Source organism: Oncorhynchus clarkii, chromosome 4 (assembly GCF_045791955.1).
Source record: "Oncorhynchus clarkii lewisi isolate Uvic-CL-2024 chromosome 4, UVic_Ocla_1.0, whole genome shotgun sequence".
In the NCBI taxonomy this organism is placed as follows: domain Eukaryota; kingdom Metazoa; phylum Chordata; class Actinopteri; order Salmoniformes; family Salmonidae; genus Oncorhynchus; species Oncorhynchus clarkii.
The window spans coordinates 10,664,469-10,682,172 of NC_092150.1; the positions used below are offsets into that span (position 1 = coordinate 10,664,469).

Below are 17,704 nucleotides of genomic sequence, written 5' to 3' on the forward strand. Positions count from 1 at the left end.
GGAACAGCCTGCATTGACAGCTGGCCACCGACCAATGAGCGTCGGCTATAGGGGCATGCTGGGTGGAACCAGCATCCTTCCCCAGGCGTTCTGACCACATACCCGTTTGAGGCCTCACACCCTGAGCGGTGCCGCCCCGCCCCATTAGTAGTGGCCACTGTGCGAGTGGTGAAGTGTGGGCTGGTAAAGCTGAAGGCTGGAGCTTTTCATCCAGGCACCAAAATATGTTGCACAACATCTCGACATGACCACACATACTATGGCACATATCAATACATATTCAATCTTTGTGGCGAGACCCCACCCACACAAGGCCCTGTCTCTACAAGACCTTGGAATACTTTTGTGTGTGTGTGTGTGTGTGTGTGTGTGTGTGTGTGTGTGTGTGTGTGTGTGTGTGTGTGTGTGTGTGTGTGTGTGTGTGTGTGTGTGTGTGTGTGTGTGTGTGTGTGTGTGTGTGTGTGCGTGCGTGCGTGCGTGCGTGCGTGCGTGCGTGCGTGCGTGCGTGCGTGCGTGCGTGCGTGCGTGTGTGTTTTATGCCAGTGTATCCATCTGTGTGTATTATTCTCTGTGTGGTGCGTCCCAGCTTCAGCAGCCCTTTCAGATGGTCAGAGAGGCTCATGGTAACTGCATGGGAGGCCAAACCACAAACCCTCGCTACAACATTTCAGCACATTTCCCTTTTTCAACCACATCCAGAATAAGACTAACTCTAAATGTACAGTATGTTAATACCACAGAGAACAAATCACAGGATCTTGTAAAAGAGCCATTTGTCAATGGTGCACTGCTCAGGCTGGAGGTTCAAATCCAGCTCTGCCAATAGGATTCATGGAACACATACATTTAAAAAATCTCTTAACTCAACATCTAATTCCTGCAAATCATTGTTAACGGTATGTTCTTAAACACAAACGGTATTAACACTAGTAATAACATGATGATAAATAGAAATACCACTTAGACAGCCTTGCAGGTGGTAACCACTGTGGTGTGCAATGATCGAGCCAAAAGCAGCGTTGCTCCCAGCGACTCAAGAGAACTCTCGAGGTGACACACACATGTCCACCTGGAGACGATGTGGCGCAGACAGACAAACATCAACACCTTCTCACTCTTTGTTGGCCACGTCTGGTGTCAGCCTTTTGACCGTGCGTAGAGCACACAATGAAATGCGTGGGAGTGGAGCCTTACAAAAGCTAGTCTATGTTTTGTTATTTGATATGGTAACTTGTTCACAGCTTTCTTCTACAGCGCCTCTTTTGTTCCAGAAGGAAGGCCATTTTTCTTTGCCTGACACATGGGAAAGCCAAGCTTAGCTTCATTATGATTTGTTTTCCATTTTGATCCAAGTCAAGTGTTGATATTTTCCTAGTTTCCCTTTCTGCATTCTGTCGGCTGGCGTGCTCGTGGAAGACGGTGTCGGGGAATGTAAGCTTCCTGGTCTGGAGACCATTCATAGCCTGTTTACAACCTGTTCATAGCAGGTTCATGCTGCGTGTCTCATTCCTGGAGACCAACTATAACCTGTTCATAGCCTGTTAATAACCTGTTTATAGCCCATTCATGCTGCATATCTCATCATTCCTGGAGACCATTCATAGCCTGTTCATACCCTTATAACCTGTTCATAGCCATTTCCGGTTGCAGGTCTCATCATTTAGGATTGTTTTGACTGGAAGTTGAAGACGCAAAGCAAAGTTCTCTGAACTAAATCTGCTGCCACCTTCTGTCTTCCAAACAGCTAATGAGGTATTATGACAATCTACTAATTAAGACATTTCTGCTGCAGTGGAATAAGAGGGCTTTACGTTTCACTGACGGCCAGTCACTACTCAGTCACTACTCGGCCATCTCACTCTGTCAACAATCCAAAAGTCAGCATGTCATTGGCTAAAACCAAGGAGACCAACAAATTCAGCAGTTTTCTTCCAGAGGAATTTTTTGACACATGCCTTTGTCTGTTAAGACATCAGTGCCTTTGTCTGTTAAGACATCAGTGCCTTTGTCTGTTAAGACATCATTGCCTTTGTCTGTTAAGACATCAGTGCCTTTGTCTGTTAAGACATCAGTGCCTTTGTCTGTTAAGACATCAGTGCCTTTGTCTGTTAAGACATCAGTGCCTTTGTCTGTTAAGACATCAGTGCCTTTGTCTGTTAAGACATCAGTGCCTTTGTCTGTTAAGACATCAGTGCCTTTGTCTGCACCTCACAAGTTAAGACGTCAGTGCCTTTGTCTGCACCTCACAAGTTAAGACATCAGTGCCTTTGTCTGCACCTCACAAGTTAAGACGTCAGTGCCTTTGTCTGCACCTCACAAGTTAAGACATCAGTGCCTTTGTCTGCACCTCACAAGTTAAGACGTCAGTGCCTTTGTCTGCACCTCACAAGTTAAGACATCAGTGCCTTTGTCTGCACCTCGCAAGTTAAGACATCAGTGCCTTTGTCTGCACCTCACAAGTTAAGACATCAGTGCCTTTGTCTGCACCTCACAAGTTAAGACATCAGTGCCTTTGTCTGCACCTCACAAGTTAAGACATCAGTGCCTTTGTCTGCACCTCACAAGTTAAGACATCAGTGCCTTTGTCTGCACCTCACAAGTTAAGACATCAGTCAATGACTGATTGAGAAAATGTATTTTCTCTTTTACAATGATTCCGTCTTTGAAAAAAGCAGGAATAAAAATGTACGATGCCGGGAGTTCCAGGGGCCTCATTTCTAAACTGAGCAAACGTACAAAATATACCCCAAAATGTGTGTGCCGCAGTTTTCCTGCAAATGTTGACGTGAGCATGTCCTTTCCTGCACACAAACTTTTAAACCATGCGTACGCACACCTTCTAATCTAGTGGATGAATTCTTGTATTGTAAGTATTACACTACATACCAATGGGGGCTATGATGACACACGTATTCAGAAAATACACTAATCTAGTGGATGAATTCTTGTATTGTAAGTATTACACTACATACCAATGGGGGCTATGATGACACACGTATTCAGAAAATACACTAATCTAGTGGATGAATTCTTGTATTGTAAGTATTACACTACATACCAATGGGGGCCATGATGACACACGTATTCAGAAAATACACTAATCTAGTGGATGAATTCTTGTATTGTAAGTATTACACTACATACCAATGGGGGCCATGATGACACACGTATTCAGAAAATACACTAATCTAGTGGATGAATTCTTGTATTGTAAGTATTACACTACATACCAATGGGGGCCATGATGACACACGTATTCAGAAAATACACTAATCTAGTGGATGGATTCTTGTATTGTAAGTATTACACTACATACCAATGGGGGCCATGATGACACACGTATTCAGAAAATACACTAATCTAGTGGATGAATTCTTGTATTGTAAGTATTACACTACATACCAATGGGGGCCATGATGACACACGTATTCAGAAAATACACTAATCTAGTGGATGGATTCTTGTATTGTAAGTATTACACTACATACCAATGGGGGCCATGATGACACACGTATTCAGAAAATACACTAATCTAGTGGATGGATTCTTGTATTGTAAGTATTACACTACATACCAATGGGGGCCATGATGACACACGTATTCAGAAAATACACTAATCTAGTGGATGAATTCTTGTATTGTAAGTATTACACTACATACCAATGGGGGCCATGATGACACACGTATTCAGAAAATACACTAATCTAGTGGATGGATTCTTGTATTGTAAGTATTACACTACATACCAATGGGGGCCATGATGACACACGTATTCAGAAAATACACTAATCTAGTGGATTAATTCTTGTATTGTAAGTATTACACTACATACCAATGGGGGCCATGATGACACACGTATTCAGAAAATACACTAATCTAGTGGATGAATTCTTGTATTGTAAGTATTACACTACATACCAATGGGGGCCATGATGACACACGTATTCAGAAAATACACTAATCTAGTGGATGAATTCTTGTATTGTAAGTATTACACTACATACCAATGGGGGCCATGATGACACACGTATTCAGAAAATACACTAATCTAGTGGATGGATTCTTGTATTGTAAGTATTACACTACATACCAATGGGGGCTATGATGACACACGTATTCAGAAAATACACTAATCTAGTGGATGGATTCTTGTATTGTAAGTATTACACTACATACCAATGGTGGCCATGATGACACACGTATTCAGAAAATACACTAATCTAGTGGATGGATTCTTGTATTGTAAGTATTACACTACATACCAATGGGGGCCATGATGACACACGTATTCAGAAAATACACAATGCAGCCATTAGTGAGAAGAACTCAAATAAATCGAGGGTGTTATATTTTTTGGGATTTAAACTAATTAGACATAATCATTTATTTTATTTTATTTTCATAACCATGGGTTCATATTCCTGAAGTACCCATATAACAAATCAACATGCGCATCTCTCGTTTAATTGGGTCTATGTAAATAGATAGGCTATACATTGACCGTATGTGATCTCATAGGCAGTGTGGTTTATGGCCTACAGACACATTTAACAGGTGAACATCAAGACAGTTGATATTCTACTTTGAAGTATGTATGCTACTACTGTGTCTAGCCTAGTGAAACTTCAAATTGTTTTACATAGCCTTAGACAATATTTCAGAATTCGTGGGCAGTCCAGCCTATTTAGGTTGGGGGGAAAAGTGAATGCAAAACATGGTTGAATTCAAAGGTTCTGCTGACAGGTCCACACCTATTCTGCCATCCTTTGTTTTCTTTTTCAGACACTGTCACGGTCCTTTGTCAGATACAGCAGAAATTACTGCTTATATAAAATATTTGACAGTATGGGTAGGCTACAGCACTGCTGTGCGATAGGAGTGTGACATCATGGCCTATTTCATCTCAGAGCCTATACCAAGGCAGGAAACACAATAATCTATTGATAAACCAAATATTGAACAACACGTCATCCTTTGTATAGAAGTGTGAGCTGTACCCGGTTGTTCTGGTCTCCGATATACAGTCGTGGCCAAAAGTTTTGAGAATGACACAAATATTAATTTTCACAAAGTCTGCTGCCTCAGTTTGTATGATGGCAATTTGCATATACTCCAGAATGTTATGAAGAGTGATTAGATGATCAATTAATTGAATAGTCCCTATTTGCCATGCAAATGAACTGAATCCCAAAAAACATTTCCACTGCAATTCAGCCCTCACACAAAAGGACCAGCTGACATCCTGTCAGTGATTCTCTCGTTAACACAGGTGTGAGTGTTGACGAGGACAAGGCTGGAGATCACTCTGTCATGCTGATTGAGTTTGAATAACAGACTGGAAGCTTCAAAAGGAGGGTGGTGCTTGGAATCATTGTTCTTCCTCTGTCAACCATGGTTACCTGCAAGGAAACACATGTCGTCATCATTGCTTTGCACAAAAAGGGCTTCACAGGCAAGGATATTGCTACCAGTAAGATTGCACCTAAATCAACCATTCATTGGATCATCAAGAACTTCAAGGAGAGCGGTTCAATTGTTGAGAAGAAGTCTTCAAGGCACCCAAGAAAGTCCAGCAAGCGCCAGGACTGTCCCCTAAAGTTGATTCAGCTGCGGGATCGGGGCACCGCCAGTACAGAGCTTGCTCAGGAATGGCAGCAGGCAGGTGAATCAACTTTAGGTGTGCATCTGCACGCACAGTGAGGCAAATACTTTTGGAGGATGGCCTGGTGTCAAGAAGGGCAGCAAAGAAGCCACTTCTCTCCAGGAAAAACATTGGGGACAGACTGATATTCTGCAAAAGGTACAGGGGACTGCTGAGTACTGGGGTAAAGTAACTTTTGGCCACTACTGGACAATAAATCTTGCAGAATGCACAGACAGGCATCCGATATTGACAGCATGTTTGTTTTAAAAAGTCACTGTAAATTATTTACAGCTTTATTTCCAGCTCCCTTCAGAAATGTGATCAAATATGTTATTTCCCTTCCTTTTACAAACTGCCGTGGCCTAATTCCAATTGTGCCAAAGTATACACCATAAAAGGTGAATGGAGGGTGTTTTCCGGACAGAGTTTTATTGTTCTTTCATGAGCGCACAGTTTATGTATGGCGTGGGCTTATGTATGGCATGGGCCTATGTATGGCGTGGGCCTATGTATGGCGTGGGCCTATGTATGGCGTGGGCCTATGTATGGCGTGGGCTTATGTATGGCGTGGGCCTATGTATGGCGTGGGCCTATGTATGGCGTGGGCTTATGTATGGCGTGGGCTTATGTATGGCGTGGGCTTATGTATGGCGTGGGCTTATGTATGGCGTGGGCTTATGTATGGCGTGGGCTTATGTATGGCGTGGGCCTATGTATGGCGTGGGCTTATGTATGGCGTGGGCTTATGTATGGCGTGGGCTTATGTATGGCGTGGGCTTATGTATGGCGTGGGCTTATGTATGGCGTGGGTTTATGTATGGCGTGGGCTTATGTATGGCGTGGGCTTATGTATGGCGTGGGCTTATGTATGGCGTGGGCTTATGTATGGCGTGGGTTTATGTATGGCGTGGGCTTATGTATGGCGTGGGCTTATGTATGGCGTGGGCTTATGTATGGCGTGGGCTTATGTATGGCATGGGCTTATGTATGGCGTGGGCTTATGTATGGCGTGGGCTTATGTATGGCGTGGGCTTATGTATGGCGTGGGCTTATGTATGGCGTGGGCTTATGTATGGCGTGGGCTTATGTATGGCGTGGGCTTATGTATGGCGTGGGCTTATCGATGGCGTGGGCTTATGTATGGTGTGGGCTTATGTATGGCGTGGGCTTATGTATGGCATGGGCTTATGTATGGCGTGGGCTTATGTATGGCGTGGGCTTATGTATGGCGTGGGCTTATGTATGGCGTGGGCCAAGTTGATAAATCTCTATATTTTTTAGACGTACGTATTATTTTCATGGCGCACGCAGATATTTAGTGTGATATTTACAAAACGGTTAGAAATGAGGCCCCAGACAGTACAGCGGTGAATATAAATACATGACACTGATCTGGTTGGCACAAACCATGTGGGTGTTTGAGTGCCTGTAGATCTCCCACAAATTCAACTATGGATCTCAAAGCCAATTCCATTTTATTTTTTAATCCCCTCTAATCAGGGTCTGATTTTTTTATATAACCTTTATTTAACTAGGAAAGTCAGTCAAGAACAAATTCTTATTTACTATGACAGCCTACACCGGCCAAACCCAGATGACGCAAGGCCAATTGTGCACCGCCCTATGGGACTCCCAATCACAGCTGGTTGTGATACAGCCTGGATTCGAACCAGTGTGCCTGTAGTGACACCTCTAGCACTGAGATGCAGTGCCTTAGACAGCTGCACCACTTGGGAGCAATTGATTAGATTTAATTTCACTCTAATTTTAGCATTGAGGTTTAGATCTGTTTTACAAGGGAGCCCTGCATATACACAATTTATAAATACAAAAATGACCAAACATCTCCAATCAACAATTCGATTGCAAAGTCAGAGCTAGTAACAGGGAACTTTGTCATTCATCATTGGATTGGCTTTGGGTTACTTCATTGCTGGCTCATGTCATTTCCTGTGGGCTTTACACGGAATCCTCCAGGTATTATCTTTGAAAGCCTAAACAAACATGGTGGCCGGTGATTAAGATGGCTGCTGATACAGCGGTTTTCTCCCTGTTGGGTGGTGCTGGAAGTCACAGTTTGGAGGTTGTGTTGATACTGCCACGGTCCTTTGTTGAGGCCTGTTGTCTAAAACCACTCAAAAGTACTGCTACATTCTCCCTATGCTGCAGCCTGCAGGCACGGCCAAGTGCCACTTTTAGCTTCAGAAATGCTGGGAACATGTTCAAGGATTCCCTCAAAGACAAGACTACCATGGGCTTAATGTTTTGAAAGGGGGACAGGGGTCAAAGGAGAGCGATAAGGGGATCACAAAGAGGAGAAATACGTGTGTTGGAGACTAGAGACACAGGGGAATTACTGCTATGGGTTGGGGAATGAAAAAGCACTGGTTTGGTTTCTGTGAGTTTAAGGGGTATGTTCTTCCAAGATATCTAATGGCGAAGTACATTTAGGGAGAGGGGCGCATACACACTTAACCTACAGGGCACAAACTGGGTAGCCCTTTCCTGCAGTCAATGAAGCACCCTTTTTGGCCTCATGGGTGGAATGTTATTCATATTTTTCATAATTTCATAATTAATAAAGTTATTATATTTTACGACAAAAATACGGTGTCTCTATCTCTAACAGTTTTATTGTTCAGTCTTCTGTGATGTATATAAAGTGTAATATTAGGATGCAAACTCAAAATTGAATACTTTTCAACTCTATATTTGACATGGTAGATAATACAGGTTTCTTATTTTTTTAAAGCACATAACCATATATGTGTGAGGTGTATACTTTTGTTTCAAAGTAGATTTGTTTAGGGCTACCAAGATTCACTCTGTGTGGCCCTGATTTAGCTCACTGCAGTAAAAGGTTCAATCAAGGTTGTTTCAAAGTAGATTTGTTTAGGGCTACCAAGATTCACTCTGTGTGGCCCGGATTTAGCTCACTGCAGTAAAAGGTTCAATCAAGGTTGTTTCAATGTGATTTGTCAATGTATTGGGACTTCAGAAAATATTCACACCCCTTGACTTTTTCAAAATGTGTTACAGCCTGAATTTGACATTTATTAAACTAAGTTTTGTCACAGGCCTACACACATTAGCCCATAATGACAAAGTGGAATTGTGTTTTTGACATTTTTATAAATTAATTAAAAGCTGAAATGTCTTGATACAATAACTATTCAAACCCTTTGTTATGGCAAGCCTAAATAAGTTCAGGAGAAAAAAGTTGTGTAACAAGTCATATAATAAGTTCCATGGACTCACTCTGTGTGCAATAATAGTGTTTTTTTTATGACTCTCTCATCTCTGTACCCCACACATACAATTATCTGGAAGGTCCCTCAGTCGAGCACTGAATTTCAAACACAGATTCAACCAAAGACCAGGGAGGTTTTCCAATTCCTAGCAAAGAAGGGCACCTATTGGTAGATGGGTAAAAAAAGCAGACATTGAATATCCATTTGAGCATAGTGAAGTTATTAAATACACTTTGGATGGTGTATCGATATACTCAGTCACTACAAAGATAAAGGCGTCCTTCCTAACTCAGTTGCCAAAGAGGAAGGAAACCGCTCAGGGATTTCACCATGAGGCCAATGGTGACTTTAAAACAATTACAGAGGTTAATGATTGTGATATGAGAAAACTGAAAATGGATCAACAACATTGTAATTACTCCACAATACTAACCTAATTGACAGAGTGAACAAACTAAGCCTATACAGAATAAAAATATTCCAAAATATGTTGAATTTGTACCTTGGAAACAATGTAAGATCTTCAACGATCTGGAGAAAAAAAAAGACTGGGCAGCACCTCCTACTGGAGATCTTCAGTTATTCATTTGGTATCTTATCCAGGACTTTAACCAATCCCAGCCTTGCTTATTAGCTTTCATATTTGTCACTGACTACTACCAATGTGCTATGGTCAGAATGATGGTTGAGAGATGTCTTAATAACTAAATATATACTCTGTTGCCAACAGTCATTCCAAAGAGTAGGTTTAACAGGGCCTATTATCTGTTACCATAGTACTTTATAAGTCACAGAAGAACACCTGCTCTTTGCATGACAGACTGATCATTTGGGGGGGTGTAGTATCATCATTTATACTATTTAAGCTTATATAGAATTTGCTAAGTCATCAACAGCTTTTGTTTCAAGTCAACAAAGGGTTCAACTAAAAATACACTATACATAAAGGGAAAGGAAAGGGAAAGGGGGATTCCTAGTCAGTTGTACAACTGAATGCATTCAACTGAAATGTGTCTTCCACATTTAACCCGACCCCAAGGTGCTGCCTTGATCGACATCCAGGCCTAGAGTTTCAAGCTTTGGTTGATTTCAAATGTAATCTTGAAGTTAATCATTAATATTTTGGATTCATATCTCCATCTAAACCAAAAATAAAACCTAAAGAATAGGACTAAATCAAACTATATTTAAAGTTTGATTAGATCAATTTTGTCTTATTGTTAACTTGTATTTTTTGCCTGAGATGGAAACATGATTCCAACATATAAATTATTAATTTGTAAACAAACTGGATATTGAATTATGTTTGGTTGTCAAAGTAAACAAATACAGTGCCTTGCGAAAGTATTCGGCCCCCTTGAACTTTGCGACCTTTTGCCACATTTCAGGCTTCAAACATAAAGATATAAAACTGTATTTTTTTGTGAAGAATCAACAACAAGTGGGACACAATCGTGAAGTGGAACGACATTTATTGGATATTTCAAACTTTTTTAACAAATCAAAAACTGAAAAATTGGGCGTGCAAAATTATTCAGCCCCCTTAAGTTAATACTTTGTAGCGCCACCTTTTGCTGCGATTACAGCTGTAAGACGCTTGGGGTATGTCTCTATCTTCTTTTGCACATCGTGAGACTGAATTTTTTTCCCATTCCTCCTTGCAAAACAGCTCGAGCTCAGTGAGGTTGGATGGATAGCATTTGTGAACAGCAGTTTTCAGTTCTTTCCACAGATTCTCGATTGGATTCAGGTCTGGACTTTGACTTGGCCATTCTAACACCTGGATATGTTTATTTTTGAACCATTCCATTGTAGATTTTGCTTTATGTTTTGGATCATTGTCTTGTTGGAAGACAAATCTCCGTCCCAGTCTCAGGTCTTTTGCAGACGCCATCAGGTTTTCTTCCAGAATGGTCCTGTATTTGGCTCCATCCATCTTCCCATCAATTTTAACCATCTTCCCTGTCCCTGCTGAAGAAAAGCAGGCCCAAACCATGATGCTGCCACCACCATGTTTGACAGTGGGGATGGTGTGTTCAGGGTGATGAGCTGTGTTGCTTTTACACCAAACATAACGTTTCGCATTGTTGCCAAAAAGTTCAATTTTGGTTTCATCTGACCAGAGCACCTTCTTCCACATGTTTGGTGTGTCTCCCAGGTGGCTTGTGGCAAACTTTAAACAACACTTTTTATGGATATCTTTAAGAAATGGCTTTCTTCTTGCCACTCTTCCATAAAGGCCAGATTTGTGCAATATACGACTGATTGTTGTCCTATGGACAGAGTCTCCCACCTCAGCTGTAGATCTCTGCAGTTCATCCAGAGTGATCATGGGCCTCTTGGCTGCATCTCTGATCAGTCTTCTCCTTGTATGAGTTGAAAGTTTAGAGGGACGGCCAGGTCTTGGTAGATTTGCAGTGGTCTGATACTCCTTCCATTTCAATATTATCGCTTGCACAGTGCTCCTTGGGATGTTTAAAGCTTGGGAAATCTTTTTGTATCCAAATCCGGCTTTAAACTTCTTCACAACAGTATCTCGGACCTGCCTGGTGTGTTCCTTGTTCTTCATGATGCTCTCTGCGCTTTTAACGGACCTCTGAGACTATCACAGTGCAGGTGCATTTATACGGAGACTTGATTACACACAGGTGGATTGTATTTAGCATCATTAGTCATTTAGGTCAACATTGGATCATTCAGAGATCCTCACTGAACTTCTGGAGAGAGTTTGCTGCACTGAAAGTAAAGGGGCTGAATAATTTTGCACGCCCAATTTTTCAGTTTATGATTTGTTAAAAAAGTTTGAAATATCCAATAAATGTCGTTCCACTTCATGATTGTGTCCCACTTGTTGTTGATTCTTCACAAAAAAATACAGTTTTATATCTTTATGTTTGAAGCCTGAAATGTGGCAAAAGGTCTCAAAGTTCAAGGGGGCCGAATACTTTCGCAAGGCACTGTATAACACATTTAAAGAGTTGTATCTTCTGATTGGATAGTTCCATCTGTGCCACTGATTTAGTCTGGCTTTAATTCCAGCTTGTCTACAAATTAATAATTAATATGTTGGATTCACGTCTCCATCTCAGCCAAAAAATCTCACTTGATTTTTGAATTGATTTAGTCCTATTCTTTAACTATGATTATTGGTGGAGATGGAGACGTAAATGCAACATAACATATTATTAATTTGTAGACCAACTGCTAATAAAGCCTTGTTCACACTGCAGGCCTTAACGCTCAAATCAGTTTTGTTTTTCAAATCCATTTAGGAATATTGACTGTCCAAACAGCAAGTTACAAATGACCAAATCAGATTTGTGTCTTCAGACTGTAGTAATTTGCTGGCATGGCTACGCTAGTTGTCATTATGACAGGTGTCTACGCAGTGGTTGTGCTTTTAAATGGTTGAAAGCGCAGCGATAACACATTGAAAATTCAACGAACTTCTGGCTGTCTTTGAGTGGGAGAAAAAATGGTTACAATCTCCAAGTTCAACGTCTCAACTAAATATGACCCACATTTCCACGTTGAAATGAACTGGTGTGCCCAGTGGGAAGTAGCTCTTGCAGGACGAAGCCCAAGCACAGTTTGGGTTGTCATTATTGCTGGTTTGTCAGGTACGATCCCATTCAGACTTATAATTGGATGGTTGGGGAGCAGGTGTTACAGCAACAGCCCCCAAAAGGATAGGTCATCATCAGAACCATTGAGAGTAAGCAGGAGAAAGAAAATGGGCAAAATGGGAAATCGGGCTCCAAGGTCATATGGTGGAGGGAAAATAGAAAGCAATACAACCCCCCCCCCCCCGTAACTGGCATTGTGGTTGAAAACCTTACAGGCATCTGCGGCTGTATTTCAAGTGCTCATTCACTAGAGCTTCGACCTTTATTTTCCGGCAGCAAGACTGCAATTTGGGTGTGTCGTAGAGCCGCAGATAAGTATAGGCTGGCGAATATGTAGCCTACTTACGACGTGGAGAGAAATACTTACGGCTAAATGTTTAATGTCTGTTTGTACAGCATGTCCAATTTAGGTGTCTTTTGAAGGAGCCTGACAAATAATTGTGACTTTCTGACTTTGACATCCTAGAATAAAGCTGTTTGTTTATTTCCAATTTCAAGGTGACTGGCATACTTTATCTAAAAACAACATACAGAAAAAATGTACTTGATTTAGCTCATAGAAATAGAATACATACATCGTGTTTCAAAGCAGCATGAGATTAATCTAATTAGGACAAGCCAAACAAAATGACAACAAAAGAACAGGGTCCGAATAATGAGGAAAAACAAGCAACATTAATAAATATGAATTCTTTAACAAATGTATATTAGTCATTATGAAAACTATTAGGTGTCTCAGTGAAACATACCTGGTGTCCATTGCTATGTTATTACCATGGTAATAACCATCAAATCCTGCAGGCAAGCTGCTATTGAGAGCAGCCAATTGTGACAATCTAAGTCCATAACTTACATTCTCTCTCTCACAGCTGTTAAACACCCTCACCTGTAAATCGCCTGCAACTGTTTGCCCCTTTTCGTGTTGCTAAGAGAACGTCACCCTAGATGAAAGAGAAAGCCAAAAGGTCCTTTCACTACATCTACTCTTTCACTCTGCTGTAAATGGAAACTCTTTTGACGTCAGCGTTTATTTTCATTTTGTATTTAATTTTATTTTTTATTTAACCTTTATTTAACTAGGCGAGACAGTTAAGAATACATTGGTATTTACAATGACGGCCTTATCGGAGATTTCTGAAAATAACTCTTCATCCTTATTCATTTACAAGTCACAGCAAATGTTTCAATGATTTTGAAGTTCTGATATAATCTGAGGGAAACAAGCTCAAAAACACAGTGTCTTGAAGGCCAACTGCAGTGAACTTAGAGAAAAAGATCAGAACCGTAGTTTTATGGCCTATTGTATGTTCTACACAATCACAATGCAAATAGCATCTTTCAGTTAGATTGGGGAAAACATTTTCTAAAACCACATTATTAAATAGAAGACTTATATAGGCTCTCTGACTAAAACAACATGATCCTATCATTTTTATATAATAGGAAAAATAAAATGGAAGTCAGAATCATAAGTAAAAATGACAGCTATTGGGTACAATATAGCTTAAGGACAACATCTCTCTGGAATGTTCATGTGACAAGGGTCTATGGGAGAAGATCCTCTGGTGTTTCTCAAAATTGGTAAGGACCTGAACTCATGTTTAGCCTAATGCATATTTAACTACTTTATATGTAATGCTAATATTTTATAAATGCTCAGTATCGACACAGTAGGCCTATCTTCAAATGAACTTCAAGATTGAAAGCATCCAAACATCCCCAGTGAGCAGACAGCACTGCACAGCTAGCGGTACATTTGATTCTGTTCACCAGCATAAAAACTCTGCACAACTGGAAAAGTATTAGTTTAACCAAAGATATCCAGAAATGGCTTCTGATATACATTTATCCACAACAACAAAAAACACAATTGCTAATCATAGCCTAAATATGAGACAATGAGTCACAGTTCTCAATGCAAGATGTATTACTTTACTTTAAAGTATGTATCATTTTAGGCCTATGTGTTTTTTTAAATATAGGCATAAATAGTTGGACATGATAGCCAAACCTATAAGCACTTGTATGATGGGACCAATTCAATAAAATACATGAATTCTTAGGTTTATAGGTTACTGTAAAAGTTCAGTGCGAAAGGATAACGAATGCTTCATTTGTGTCAAATTATATCAGAATTGACTGCTGAATGAACGACAAAATGAACGGTCAACTCAAATGGTCAATATAATGCAACAGTAGGTTGGCTAAATCCAGGCGAGTTGCAAGTGCGCAGTGACTCTAAGGTTTCCCAGACAGTGGATAGCACAGCCCTTGTATAAATGCCGTCCCGGGACAATGTGCTGAATTGGCAGCCTATTTATAAATCTGCCATTTGGACGTGTACGGCACTCTAATGCCACTTTACCTTATGAGGGAACTTCAACCCAGAGCACCTGCTCAAAACAAAATGCCATACGAGATCAACTTCAGCCCCGCGGTCCGTGGACGGTCCCGTCGTCAGATTGTTTTTCAAACAGACACTATTTTACAACGGGAATGTGCTTCTCAATTGGTCAACCATGCATAGAGTACAGACAATTAACCTTCGCTGAAGAGTATTGGCACCGTTTAAATCAGGATAAACAATCGAAATGTGTCCAAATGGCAACAAGGCTACTGCATTTCAATTGTAGATTATTTAGAATACAACTTGAGTGGAAGGTTGTGCCCTTTATAGCCTAACTGGTTGTCACTCCCAATGTCAACAAGTTTAAGGGACGAAAAAAAAATATTTCAAGCAATTATCCGGATATTGCCACAATCAACTACATTTCCTTTTTAGTGGTTTTAAACATCACTTTGCACGCGTCGTGCATTCATTTGGCGTCAGTGCATACGAGGGCTCTCTATAAAAACGTTATCACTGCGTGTGCAGCACTCTAGACGCGTTATCTGAGAACTTGAGTGCGTCTAAATTTGTGGAACACCCTAAAGTGATGACCTATCTCCCTTTTCCAGAAAGGCTACGGTGGTTATGTGCGCCTTGTCCTCCTATACCCTGACATGTAAACGTATCATTTAGTTCACCCCATGAATCCTCACCGTGACTTTCACTCTCACCAATTAGGCTGTTGTCAAGTGCAAGGCAAGATGTACACTTCTGACTTTTTGGGAAATGATGTATGGAGCGTGACTAAATTAACGCTGCTCTTTATAACATGCATAAGATATGACATTAATGAATTACATTACATTTCGTTATTTGCTACCATATGCTTAATAGGTGTTGTATTGCTAGTAGGCTAGCCTAAGTCAAAAGCAAATTTAGAGAGAAAATGAATCCAGTCTATAGGCTCCAGGCTGTTTTCAACTAAAACACGAAAAATAAATTTACATGTAGGATATATAGCCTAGAGGCAATCTATTCCAATTGAAAACAACTTACTTAAATAAGTTCTCCTTTCGTCGCACCGTGTTCTCCGCTGGGACCAATGTCTTGTTTCTTCAGTATTGTCTCCCAATGGATCCGTTTTAGAAGGAAGGGTTACGTCTATTTTAATTTATGACTCACAACGCATTATTTTAGGGTCAGTTTCTGTGACCCGAGAGAGTAAACTTGTGAGAGAGTAATGGTTTACTCCGCAGACAGCATTAACAATATTTCCATTTTCCAGTTGATTAGAACTGTATCAAATTCATTCTGATTTGGACATGCCGCTGAAGCAAACCGGACTCGCGAGCGCACTGCGAATCAACTCTGAAAGACATTTACACTTAAGGTGGTGGCAAGAAATGCGCACGTCGTTTCCAATGAATAGTACCACTATGTGGCCGAACAGGAAACTACCTCCTACTAAAGTAGACTGCAATAACTTACCAGCCATCTGCACGCCGCAGGGCTCGCTCGCAAAGCTTATAGTTTAGCCAAGTAGTTCAGACTAAAACACTCAACTAACGTAGCTATATTCACAACATTTACAAAATATCGCTATATTTTGTCAATTCAATACCCAATGAAAAAATCTATTTCAATGATAAAACCTGAACCTCTTAATAACCTATGATGCAGGGGGTTTCGACTGGGGAAAACAGACAGCCAATCAAAGCATCATATTAATGTAAATGTTGAGATATAACATCAACATAGCCTATGGCTATTGTTACCTTGGCTTGATGTAGGGCCCCATCCAGTCTGTGGGTATCCCGTTGTGTTATCAAAGGACAATCATATCACTGTTGTCTGTATCGGTGGAAAATGCAACAAGGTTAACTTGTGTGGCCATGGGCCACTGAATTAAATCTCCGGTGCGCAAAGTGAGTTTCGCTTGTCAGAATTGAGGCGCGTTGATAACTTAATTTATCCGTCTTCAGCTAGTCAATCTTGGCTATCAACTTGAGCGGCCATGTCATATACAGTTTAAGCATTTCCCGTCGTGCAACAATCTCTCAAAGTGAGGCGAAGTGAGTGAGTGTTCAGTGTTGTCGGAACGGACAGGACTCCCTCTCCCTGGTGGATGCAAAGAAAGGAGAAAGTAAGAATGAAGAATCAGAGGGAGAGAGACAGAGGGAGAGAGACAGAGGGAGAGAGAGCTGTGTTAGAGTGCTGTGTGTGAGAGAGAATGTGTGTGTGCAACGTTTTATAAATAGGTCCATTAATGATTAATTTGTGCTTCAAAATACTATAACCACGGTGCACAACTTCGTTGGCTCTTTTGCTTTATCAGTAAAACAAGTTCTCCTTTTGGTTATTTATAATAGGTGAATTATAAAATCTGGCTCTTATAATAAACGATTTGATAAGGAAATCAAACCACCGCTACTTTAGAAATGCCAATGCAACCAGACTTGCGTTGGTTGTTAAATGTCAATGTCATTCATGGTACACATTTGACAAAGTAACCATCTAAAACAAATATTGTTTTGGCGGGTGACTTGTTTAATTAATTCGTTTGTATAAATACTTTTGGATACATTTCACTAAGAAGAAAATCATGATATGTTGAAATTTTTGCAGAAAATATTTGTCGAATAATTATATTTTAATATAATGACAGCGCTAATACGTTGTGAAATGATGTTTGGCCTCTTTCTTAAATGTTGGCTAGATAAATAGCCTACTCCAATATAATAGGCACGTTTCACAAACTTTTTTAAGTCAACTCATAGCCTATGAGCAATTCAAGAATTTGAATACATTTGTTATTCATCGACATTTTTTAAATTCATTGTCAACCCGTTGAAAT

The 17,704-nt window shown here is 40.5% G+C and overlaps 1 protein-coding gene across 10 annotated transcripts in view; it reads right to left on the minus strand.

The window, feature by feature from the left end:
* Nucleotides 1-17,068, minus strand: part of LOC139406429 (transcription factor SOX-6-like) — a 175,252-nt gene extending 158,184 nt beyond the window's left edge. For 4 of the 10 annotated variants that reach the window (XM_071148998.1, XM_071149000.1, XM_071148999.1 and 1 more), the window contains exon 1: nt 15,907-16,220. The gene's annotated coding sequence lies outside the window, so the exon portion shown is untranslated. Of the gene's footprint in view, nt 1-13,407; nt 13,463-15,906; nt 16,289-16,625 lie in introns of those variants that run through there. The other 6 variants (XM_071148993.1, XM_071148989.1, XM_071148996.1 and 3 more) reach the window with 4 other exon arrangements.
* Between the last annotated feature and the right edge of the window lie 636 nt (nt 17,069-17,704).